We start from the raw sequence: 12,373 nt of genomic DNA, 5'->3' as shown, positions 1-12,373 counted from the left end.
GACCGAGCGACCCCGATAACATGCCCTTCACCTTCGGGTGCCAGAGAAGCAGTGTTGCAAAGTAACTAAGTACATTTACTTAAGTTAAGTAGGCTACTGTACTGTACGATTTTGAGGCATTTGTGCTCGATGCACCAATATCTTATCGGTCTCGGTATCGGGTCCCTATATGACTTAATTAAGTCATATTGGGATATCGGATATCGGACACGACGTCACCGATCCAAGTCACAGATAAAAAAATATAATAAAAAAGTCTTTGGCTTATAAATATGCAATATATACAATTGTAAGCCCCATGAACAATTGTTTTAGCATATACAGTACTTATTAAATAAACAATAAACCACAATCTTATCCAAAAGCAAAAACGTTTTCGTCGCTCCTCCACTCTTGAGACGAGACACGTGTTGCCATTTTTCACTCAGTTACACTGACTGCACTCTGTTATTTGAACTGAAGCCTATACTACAATTAATAAATGGCTTTAATTGAAAGGTGATGCATTTCTTTTATACTTGCTATGTAGCCTACTGTATCGGGTATCTGTAAAGTATCGGGAAATATCCAAATGTATACATCGGATCGGATCGAAATTGAAAAAACCTGTTTCGGTGCATCCCTAATTTGTGCTCTACTTGAGTATTTCATATTTCCAGTACAATCTACTTCTACTCCACTATATCGTGGTCTGTGGATCCAAATATTGTGCTTTTACTCCACTATATTTATTTGAAAACGTTAGTTACTAGTTACTTTGTAGATAACCATACATTGACCACTTCAGGCTATTCAGATAATAATACTAATAATAAATTAGCCGATCTACAAGCTCACTGTGAGCTTGTAGATCTGTTATTTTCACTATTATAGAAACAGGGCTAATAAGGGCTGACAATTCATGTTTTGTACGTGTGGGTCCACATACTCATTTCTGTTTTTGGGGGGACTGGAGAGCAGAACCGCTGTGGGAACCCAGCTTTCAGGGCTTTCGTACGGTCAACAACCCTAAGGAGAGAGAAATGGGACTTGAAGGGTCCGGGGCCCCCCGCGCACAACGTGTTAAAACAAACATGGCCGACGCGAGATTTGTGAACGCGGAGGGGAGGAGGCCCGGCGTGGAGGGCCGGTGTGGTGTTGGGTTAAGCCTGCATATGAAAGGATAACAAACGCTACAAGACGGATCAGGAAAAGGCAGCTGATAGCCTAGCCCTGGAGGCCTACTGTACTTAAATTAACCCAATAAAGGAGTAGACATGGGGTAATCAATGTTTTCAGGCCAAGGACCCCTTAGTTGAGAGAGAGAGATGAAGAGGGGGACCCCCCACCCCACCTGTTCATAGATACCATATAGTTTGATCGTTTGACAGCACAATCATCAGTGTATTTTGGATTCGTGTCAATTTGTGTTTTCAGATATTTAACCACTTGAACCGTCAATACTTAGTAAACTTGACCTTTCATTCTGTACTCACTCAGTCTGCTCGTTTTCCCCTCTACACCAAACCCCATTGCCTAAAATAGACAATCTACAAACTCTCGAGCTGCCTCGAGCTGCGAGGCATTGTGAGCTTGTAGATCTGCTATTTTTGGGGCTAAGGTTCTCAGATAGTTTCTATTAGACAAAGATTTGGAGGTCCTCCTCCAAACCCTGTAGTAACTCTGAGGACCCCCTAGGGGTCCATGTTGAAGACCCTTGGAGTAGACAAACCTCTTTTCTTTCATGCGGAGAAAATAAAAATACAACTGCGATGAACTGTGTGTAAGTTATGGTCAAGTAACAGTTTTGGAACCATGAGGTTTCCAAAGAGACGATTTGTAGACTCCAGTAGCCACAAGGTCTAAATGGGTTAACAAAGGAAAGTCGCTTGCCTTACCTTCAAATCTAAAAATAAATGCGAGTGCCTCTCCCAGGCCTGCCAGTGGTCAGTTCCAATCAGGCGGCTAATGGAATGGGACGAAACAGAAGTGAACATTGATTCATTCCGCCACTTAAAGAGCATAAAGCAGGGTCCTACGGGGCCCCCTGGGGGCCCCTGTGGGCCACTGCTGCTACAGAGGCATTCTGTCACACATCAGAACAAATGAATAGTGATCAGCTGGAAGCATGGAAGCATGGGAGCCTGGGGCCAAGGCTTCACACACGGAGGAAAGAAGACAGAACACGTCTCCCACTTTCCTTTCTTTCTTTCTATTACGGCCCATTAAATTATATTATAGATAGTGTTGTTGGTCATGAACTGAAAATGTACCGACTTCTACGTCAATTAGTCACTACCCAGGGGGCAAAGGAAGGTGTGCTGCATTTGCCCCGACATAAAAGGTTGTCCAAACAGAAATATTATCTATGACCCAGTAGGATCACAACCTATATGGACAACCCGGTCAATTTGTACGGCAAAGTTCCAATATGGCCGCCTCAATATTAGCCCCTATTAGTTTTAATGGGGGGTGAATAGGGAAGAATTTTAAACTGAGGGATATTTCCACGAAACTTCACAGGTTGATCAATGGTATACATATGAACATTTTTTGTATTGCAAGTTTCCATGAAATCCAATATGGCCGCCACAATATGGCCGCCATAATGTAAGGACCCAGAAAATAGGTTTTGCCTCTAACTTCTGAACCAGATGAGCTAGAAACGCAAACTTGGTGTCTATTTCACCAAGTTTGGTGTCTGACCATGGGAGACTCAATGGAATAGCTAATTTTATTATTGGGTGTGTCTGGACCTTTATTGTGCATATTTGCAAGATGGTGGACTCCCAAAATAGAGCTTTAACATATTTTCTACCATGATTGTTGACTGCTTTTGCAAATACAAGCAATATGAATCCATTTGTTAAGATTTATGGCACAGAAGGGACTTATACCTGTATTATTCTTGAGTTTGCATGTTGTGAAAATGGCTGTAAACGAGATATTATATTTCCTGTCCGATTCTACTGTATGTAGTTGTAGCAATGACTTCAGATAAAATCAGAGACCAAAACAATGTATCTTAGAAATTATTTTTTTATTAAAAAAATTAATAAAAAAAGAGAGAGATTATCTCAATGAAATGAATGCAACTGCCTTTTTGGGTCTTTCACACATAGACATGCACATGCTTTCCAACAACTTCAGCTTCAGGGAAATTATAATGAACACATGATTAAAACAGGCTGCATTATAATGCAAATAATTGCTAGTCACTATCACTGTCATGTGTACCTATCCTGCTGCATCTTGTCTCCAGTCCTTGGCAACGACACCCCAAGTAGCATGCAATTCCCTTCTTCGCACATGAACAGTTTTTCTGGCAGCCTTTGATACAGCTACATGATATTGCCTTGTCCATTGATATAGGCCAGGCTGGCTCTGTAGATGGACAGGGGACTGCCTTCCCATGGCGGCAGCATGATATAGGCATCTATATCATGCTGCCACCCACCTCCTAGACCTTCCAGAGCTGTGGGTGAGAACAGAGCAGGATGCATATCTTCCTATCCATCACATGGTCTCAGCCCTTGGACTCGCACAGTGTTGTGCCCTGCCCTTTATTCACAGGCTGAGTGGCAGAGATACCACCAGCTATCCCTTTTTCACTGGAAAGAAGGCATGGTTCAAGACCAGCATGTGTCTAGATCTCCCTGCACTTCAGGAGTTTGGTGAAAATTCCTCTTATTCCCTCTCAAAGGATGTCAAGAATCAGGCTAGAGACCTCACAATAGCTGTATATGCATCAAAAGCTGACCATTCGGAGGACTTTGACCTGGCAAAGCTGAGAGTGTACAAGTTCCTAAATAACCGATCAACCCTGTTGAAGCTGCTGCCCCCTACAGAAAATGCCTTTGGCCTGCACCTGAAAAGAGCTGCTCTTGCAGCCATAATAGATAAAACTGCACACATCGCGAAGCCAGACATCCCTTGCTTCACTGAATATGGATGGTCTCTCAGTGATGGGAAGGCAGTCCCCTGTCCATCTACAGAGCCAGCCTGGCCTATATCAATGGACAAGGCAATATCATGTAGCTGTATCAAAGGCTGCCAGAAAAACTGTTCATGTGCCATCCATCCATCCATCCATCTTCAACCGCTTATCCGGAATCGGGTCGCGGGGGTAACGGTTCCAACTGAGACTTCCAGATTTCCTTATCCTGCGTAACTTCCTCCACTCCCTCTGGGAGTATACCGAGGCGTTCCCAGGCCAGTCTAGGAGATATAATCCTTCCATCTGGTCTTAGGTCTGCCACGGGGTCTCCTCCCAGTGGGACGTGCATCGAGGACCTTCCTAGGAAGGCGCTCGGGGGCATCTGTACTAGATGCCCGAGCCACCTAAGCTGACTCCTTTCCAAGTGAAGGAGCAGCGGTTCTACTCCAAGTCTCTCTCGGGTGATTGAACTTCATGTGCGAAGAAGGGAATTGCATGCTACTTGGGGTGTCGTTGCCAAGGACTGGAGACAAGATGCAGCAGGATAGGTACACATGACAGTGATAGTGACTAGCAATTATTTGCATTATAATGCAGCCTGTTTTAATCATGTGTTCATTATAATTTCCCTGAAGCTGAAGTTGTTGGAAAGCATGTGCATGTCTATGTGTGAAAGACCCAAAAAGGCAGTTGCATTCATTTCATTGAGATAATCTCTCTCTTGTTTTATTAATTTTTTAAATTAAAAAAATATTTCTAAGATACATTGTTTTGGTCTCTGATTTTATCTGAAGTCATTGCTACAACTACACACAGTAGAATCAGACAGGAAATATAATATCTCGTTTACAGCCATTTTGACAACATGCAAACTCAAGAATAATACAGGTATAAGTCCCTTCTGTGCCATAAATCTTAGCAAATGGATTCATATTGCTTGTATTTGCAAAAGCAGTCAACAATCATGGTAGAAATTATGTTAAAGCTCTATTTTGGGAATCCACCATCTTGCAAATATGCACAATAAAGGTCCAGACACACCCAATAATAAAATGAGCTATTCCATTGAGTCTCCCATGGTCAGACACCATGAAATAGACACCAAGTTTGCGTTTCTAGCTCATCTGGTTCAGAAGTTAGAGGCAAAACCTATTTTCTGGGTCCTTACATTATGGCGGCCATATTGTGGCGGCCATATTGGATTTCATGGAAACTTGCAATACAAAAAATGTTCATATGTATACCATTGATCAACCTGTGAAGTTTCGTGGAAATATCCCTCAGTTTAAAATTCTTCCCTATTCACCCCCCATTAAAACTAATAGGGGCTAATATTGAGGCGGCCATATTGGAACTTTGCCGTACAAATTGACCGGGTTGTCCATATAGGTTGTGATCCTACTGGGTCATAGATAATATTTCTGGTGGACAACCTTTTATGTCGGGGCAAATGCAGGTTTCCTAAAAAAAGGCTGGTTTGCCCCCTGGGTACACTACTTTTTCGTCCAAGAGTGTCGCACAAACGTAGCAAAAATAACTTAAATAAGTCTCTACAAGCTCACAACGCGTTTCTATGCGACACGCAGTGAGCTATTTAATGTGTAGTTGCACTTGTCTGACATTTTTTCTTTCTTTCTTTTCGGGTAAACTTTATTTCATGCTACTCCTCCCACAGGCACTTGGGCCATGTCAAATCGTTCGGCTTCGCCGGGACTCGTCTGCTTGCATTTTGCTAAGATATTTTCTCCATTACTTTTCCCAAATATGGAGATCTGATATCATTGATGACTGATATCATAGATGTCTGACTTCATAGACGACCACATGATTCTGACACAGTATGTCCATATATGGGCATTCCAAGATAAGGGCTTAATTAATATTGATGACATCAGGGATATCCATATAAAATAAAAATAAAAGGGACAAGGATGGAATGGTTAGCAATGTTCAAATAGGGACAGGGACTTACAGATACAGAGATATCCATATATGGGCATGAAAGTGACAAAAATAAGAATTAATGCAAGGGCAACCACACTTGCAATTTCCCACACTTGCAATTTCTTAGCTAAAAATAGCACATCTACAAGTTAACACGAGCTTGAAGAGCTTTTTTGGGCAGAGCTTTTGTGTAGAGGGGGAAAAGAGCAGACCAAGTACAGTGCCAAAGGTCAAAGTCGGTATCGAAGGGCGTCTCACTGGTATGCATGTTAAATGTCTGAATATACACATTAACATGAATCTAACATATTAAAGGAGCTATAGTCAACCTTTTCTTGAAAAACGGATGCTAAAATAATGTTTCGAAAATATGCTATAAAAAAGATTAAGCATATATGTGTTTCTATTTAAAAATGCCCACAAAAAGCGTAAAATAATGATACAATAATCATTTTTGGCCATTGTCAGACTGACGTTGTTTATATCTCTTATCAATCCATAAAAGAATAGAAGAGGGATATAAACAAAGTCAGTCTGACAATGGCCAAAATGATTATTTTATCATTATTTTATGCTTTTTGTGGTCATTTTTGAATAGAAACAAATATATGAAGCTTAATCTTTTTTATTAAATATTTTCGAAAACATTATTTTCAGATGACGTGTAAAGACACAAACCAAACAAAAACATGAATTTACACAACACTGATGATTACAGAGCTATCTATGAAGCCATCTATGAACATTAGTATGTAGAGTCCTGGGGGTCCCTGCTTTGTCTCTCTCTCAGCTAAGGGGGTCCTGAAAAACTGAAGACCCCTGCATATGACTAACATGCTAGTGCTGCCATCTAGGGGTCATAGGTGATACTGACTGTCAATTCAATTCAATCCAATCTTTATTAGCAGACTCAGCTAGGCCTATTACCGTATATGTATGGAGCTAACAATATGTGTTATTGGGAGCTTGTAGATCTGCTATTTACTAAAGATTTGTATACATGTTATACATAAAAGGGGATGTTCTGCATGTATAACATGTATTCTGTATTTTCTACTGTTTAATAGCCCTGAAACGTGACGATCGTTTCTCATGACTGTCATGAACAAGGTTCAACCTGGTAAGGAGCAGTTTAAGTTCAGATGTAAAAAAATAACGTGCTTACTGAAGGCTCACGGATGTCACAATATGGTACGCTCAGCATGCAGAAAAATGTTTCTTATTAACCTATTCAGAACAGTATTGTGTATTATTATTTAATGCTTTAACTATTGAAAAATAGCAGATACACAAGCTCACAGTGCGGCACAGAGTGCCGCGCTGTGAGCTTGTAGATCTGCTATTTTTGAAAAATTGTGAACATTGGAATTTTGACCCAATTTTGACCCGATTCCATAAGTGTCTTTTGAATCCATAAGTGTCCTTTGAATGTTTCTATGTCAGTGGTTCTGGTTATCAAAACTTTTCATGTGAATGACCGCCAAAATCATATGTATTTGGCCACGGACCCCCATCTCAAAATATTTAGTTACAGGGACCCCCCCAGAAGCAAACTTTGACAAATGTTCGCTTAAAACATACATATATTCAAAGCTTTGCACACATTTTCACGACTATTCAAAAATAGCAGATCTACAAGCTCGCAGTGAGCTTGTATATCTGCTATTTTTCAATAGCTATAACATAATTAAGGCCCCTCCACCTTGGGCCCTAGTTACTCAGTAACTCAGTCCCACTAACGCCCCTGCTCACGTATGTCACAATATGGTACGCTCAGCAGAATTATGCTGAAAAATGTTTCTTATTAAAACTCAACCTCTGCCAAAAAAATACCCCTTTGTACCCCTTCCCTGCCATGCCCGAGGAACCCGAAGATTTAATAAGCTTTAATTAAAAAGAAATAATTTATCGAAGCGGAACCAAAATAGGCCGGAACTAATGCTCCGTGATCGGTTTCTACACAGACACATTATTGAGCGGACCAGTTAACATTGAGGCCGTGAACCGGAAGCGGATGGTCCGTCGTCTATTTTGGCCCGTTAGCTTTCTGTGTAAACTCCGCGGCTTACAGACGGAGAATTTATTGATCAATTGGAAAAATGTAAAAGGATTTGAGAAGTTGATGGAAATACGCAAACACACGATGCATAGCAGTGTCCGATCACGCACGATGGGAACTGGATGAGCGCCCGCGTTAACAGGTAGGAGAAGCCAGCAGTGAAAGACATTGAAAAATCTTCGGGCTCCTCGGCCGTAAACTACGAATGAGTTAAACAATATGGAAGCTGCCTGTCCCCTCATCCAGCATGACAGGATGGAGAGCTGGCTGTTCTCTTCCAGATCTCCGTCTAGCGCCATCACATGGTGGACCAGGGTACCCGTTTCTGTGTCCTCTGCTAGCTGGACCATGTCGGTTGATACAAACACTGGCCTGTTGTACAAAGAACAAAATATATAAAGTACAATTTAGAATTGTAATAGTTCACATAGTGAGTAAACTAAAAAGAAATCCCTAAAGATCCATCAGATGGCCTTCAAGGTAAACAGAAACAACACCACATATTCAATAAATCCATCCAAAACTATTTGGAGGTTCCTTGAACATGTGGTAGAACTATTAGCTAAATGCACTCAGGGTCTTGTTCACAAATGAGAGAAAGGGGAAGACAGAGAAGGAGATCAGCCGGAGAATCGGAGCAGCAGGAGCGGTTTTGCAGTCGCTAAATCGCACTGTGGTGAAGAAAAAAGAGTTGAGCCGGAAGGCAAAGCTCTCTGTCTACCGAGCAATCTTCGTTCCTACTCTCACCTATGGTCATGAAGTGTGGGTCATGACCGAAAGTATAAGGTCGCGGGTGCAAGCGGACGAAATGGGTTTCCTCAGACGGGTGGCTGGTATCTCCCTTAGAGATAGGGTGAGAAGATCTACTTGGAGTAGAACCTCCTACACTTGGAAAGGAGTCAGCTTAGGTGGTTCGTGCATCTAGTACGGATGAGCGCCTTCCTAGGAAGGTCCTCGATGCACGTCCCACTGGGAGGAGATCCCGTGGCAGACCAAAGACCAGATGGAAGGATTATATCTCCAAACTGGCTTGGGAACGCCTCAGTTTACTCCCTAAGGGAGTGGAGGAAGTTGCTCAGGATAAGGAAATCTGGAAGTCTCAGTTGGTTACCCCCGCGACCCGATTCCGGACAAGCGGTTGAAGATGGATGGATGGATGGATGGATGGATGGACAATGGGATGTGCTCAGGCACAGATCTAAATAATACAAATGTATAGAAACAGTACTGTAACTAAAGTATGGTGAAAATCCATGCTTTGGCAATGTTTAGAAGCATGGCAAGCATGGCATCGCCTCGCAATGCGTTGTGTGCTATTTTCACAATAGTTTTTTTTTTTTTTTTTTAACTACGACTTTAGACTTTCTCTGGTCGGAGCCGACTTGTGTAATGAAGCATTTCGTTAATGCCCTAGTGAGTGTGTATGTTTGCAGTGAGAGTATACTGTATACATGCAGTGAGTGTGTATGTTTGCAGTGAGAGTAGCAGGGCACTACCAAAGACACCAGGAGCTGCCAGCCAGCAAACCGGTGCTGTGGGAATCAACATGGGCATCGATCACAAGGACATCCCACACTCTAACTAACATGTGGATGTAGACGTACTCAAGAAAGACGCAGGAGCGCAAAGCACCAACGAGCTGGCCGGATGCATTGAGAACCCTGGATGACTGCTGCCTAGACTTGCACGACCTTAGTTTTTTGGATGTGCAGGATTACTACTATTATTATTTATTTGTTTATTTGTAGTAATGCATTGCTAGCTCCTTAATGACACGCCCCGAATAAGCACACATTAAAGAGTTTCATGCGACACACAGAACAATAGGCCCCAGTCAGTCACAAAACTCTGCTCATGAATTCTTCTTACTTTTGTTCTCCAGAGAAAAGAGACAAAAACAAAAGCCCAACGTGGGACTGATGCATTCTGCGGTGAACCAGAAGATGAATGCCAATTGTTCCTGAAGTGAACGTCTGTGAGCCTTCATGCTGGTTCAATCGACGGCCTCAGGGGTGTCACAACGGGGGGGAGGGGAAGTGGGACTGAGTTACTGTAGGGCCCAAGTTGGAGGGGGCTTAATTATTTCATACTTTAGCTATTGGAAAAATAGTTATACTATTTTTTTGGAAAAGTCGTGAAAATGTGTGCAAAGCTTTTGAATATGTATTTTTTTAAGCGAACATTTGTAACTCAAATTTTGCTTCTGGGAGGGGTCCCTGGAATAACATATTTTGAGATGGGGGTCCGTGGCCAAATACATATTATTTTGGGGGTCCTTCACATGAAAAAGTTTGAGCACCACTGACATAGAAAGGATTTGAAATAAAATCAAAGACTTGCGCAAATCTTCTAAATTCTTTCACTCGGTGCCGCGCTGTGAGCTTGTATATCTGCTATTTTTCAATAGCTAAAGCACAAAACAACGCTTAATAATGCGTTCCCAGTCTAAATGGTTGAAACCCCCTCCTCCCCCTATGAAGAACATTCATGGTGGGGGGCCCGCAGTGAATCCTTGTACCCAGGGAGGGCCCATGATTTGGTGTGACACCCCTGTTCATGCTGATTCAATCGACGCCGTGTCAGCGCAGCGGAACGCATGCCAGACGTGTGCAAATGAGCCGTGACCAAAACCCTTTCAACTTCTCAACATACAAGTTTTATTGTCATAATGTGGCTGCAAAGAGGAATTTGTAATTTGTGCACAAGTCTGAGTGAAGTGGAGTGACGGAGACAGATTTAAAAGACATGGCAAGAAACTTAACAAAAAACATGGCAAAAGTGTTGCTAATGATGATGATTATGTCAACAACACTGACAAACTGATGAAGTAACAAATAAATTGTTGCTAATCGTGTGGAAAATGCATATTGTCGCTCTCAAGCAGAAACCAGCTATCTAAAATGTTCAGTGCTATTGGTGCTATATAACCTTTACATGGGTTATTTGTCAGCCTATAGCCTACACCAAGTGTTTGCACCAAAAATAGCAGATCTACAAGCTCACAATGCGTGTTGTCAGCTTGTAGATCGGCTATTTTTGGTGAATGTTCCCCCCCAGAATGGGAATGCTGGGATTTAAGTGGCTATAGTATAAAAGTTATTTTCAATATGTTCTGTAAAAAGAGATGTTTTCCTTGTGATTGTGCTGTACCTTAAAATGTAAGTAAGTAATCACAAGGACCGTGGATGAAAACGTTATTTACAGGGATGCCCTGAGACGAACATGTTTGAAAACCAATGCTTTATTGCGCCACAAAAGCATGTAAGCTGTAAGCCTTTGTGGTGCAATAAAGCATTGTGTCGCATCGGAGCCCTCTGCGTGCGAGCGTTTATTTGTTTGTATGTTTCTATGCACCTGCCCAAGTTCGGATCGGGATGTGCGTGTCGTTCTTTTTTTTTTGTTTCATTCAAAGTAAAAATAACATCCCCCTATGTTTTGATGTTGAGCCAAACTGCAAAAACAGAATCATGACAAACAAGACAGCTAGGGGCTCTCAGTCGCAACTCACTTTTAAGCGCTCCACGTTTTATTTATGGTGAACAGCAGCAGACACGATCACAAGGGTCGAACGGTCACGTCGTCTGCTGTTTTTTCGTAAATACATTTTGGGGCGTTTTAAAAGTGAGTTGCGACTGCAAGCCCCCGTCATGTTTTCCCTTTTTCATACATAGGCCTACCTGGAGAAAGAATTAAGATTCTGCTTCAGTGTTCATATTGTGCAGACAGTGTTGGTAATGTTTTGGCGTTCAGAATTCGGGTACCTGAACCAGTAACTAAGTACATTTAATTAGCGCCAATTCCGAGCGCCCTAAAGTAAATTTTTTGAGCATCTATACCATATTGTCTCGATTGGAAACCTCACAAAACTGTTACTTTTCAGCACTGTCTATGGAGTCAACATTACTCCAATAGACCCCCAGGTGCAGTTATAATATGCAATGATGTCTTCCCTGTGTATTTTTGGTCACTTCCTGAAAGCATCTGAGTCAAAAGGCCAAGTTGAAATACACTGATATAATGACATCATAACAACATCCCCTCACCATTCATCATCATTTACGGCGCAATTCTCCTTGAACACAACTCGTCTACAGTACGTTTTGTTGGAACTGAACCCATACAACTCCCCCCTTAGAGCCTGACATAGTGGCAAGCATCAGGAGTTTATTTTTATTTGTATGTATTATTATGTATACCACCTAAAATCACCTCCAAGTATCCTAGACAAGCAACTGGATTCTAAAAACGCCTTCTAAATCCTGACCTAGGTTTTCTGAAAAACTATTTATTCAAATTCACGAAAAATAATGTGTTGCTGACAACGTACATCAACAATCAATCGCAGAGCATCCCCGCTAATCACAACAACAAACTAGTCAAAAGATGCACACATCAAACTGAGGATCTTAACATAACAAAACACTCGTCAGTGAGACATAACAGGCATGATGCAG

Source organism: Nannobrachium achirus (assembly GCF_963921795.1).
Source record: "Nannobrachium achirus genome assembly, chromosome: 3".
Lineage (NCBI taxonomy): Eukaryota > Metazoa > Chordata > Actinopteri > Myctophiformes > Myctophidae > Nannobrachium > Nannobrachium achirus.
This window is presented reverse-complemented; position numbering follows the sequence as displayed.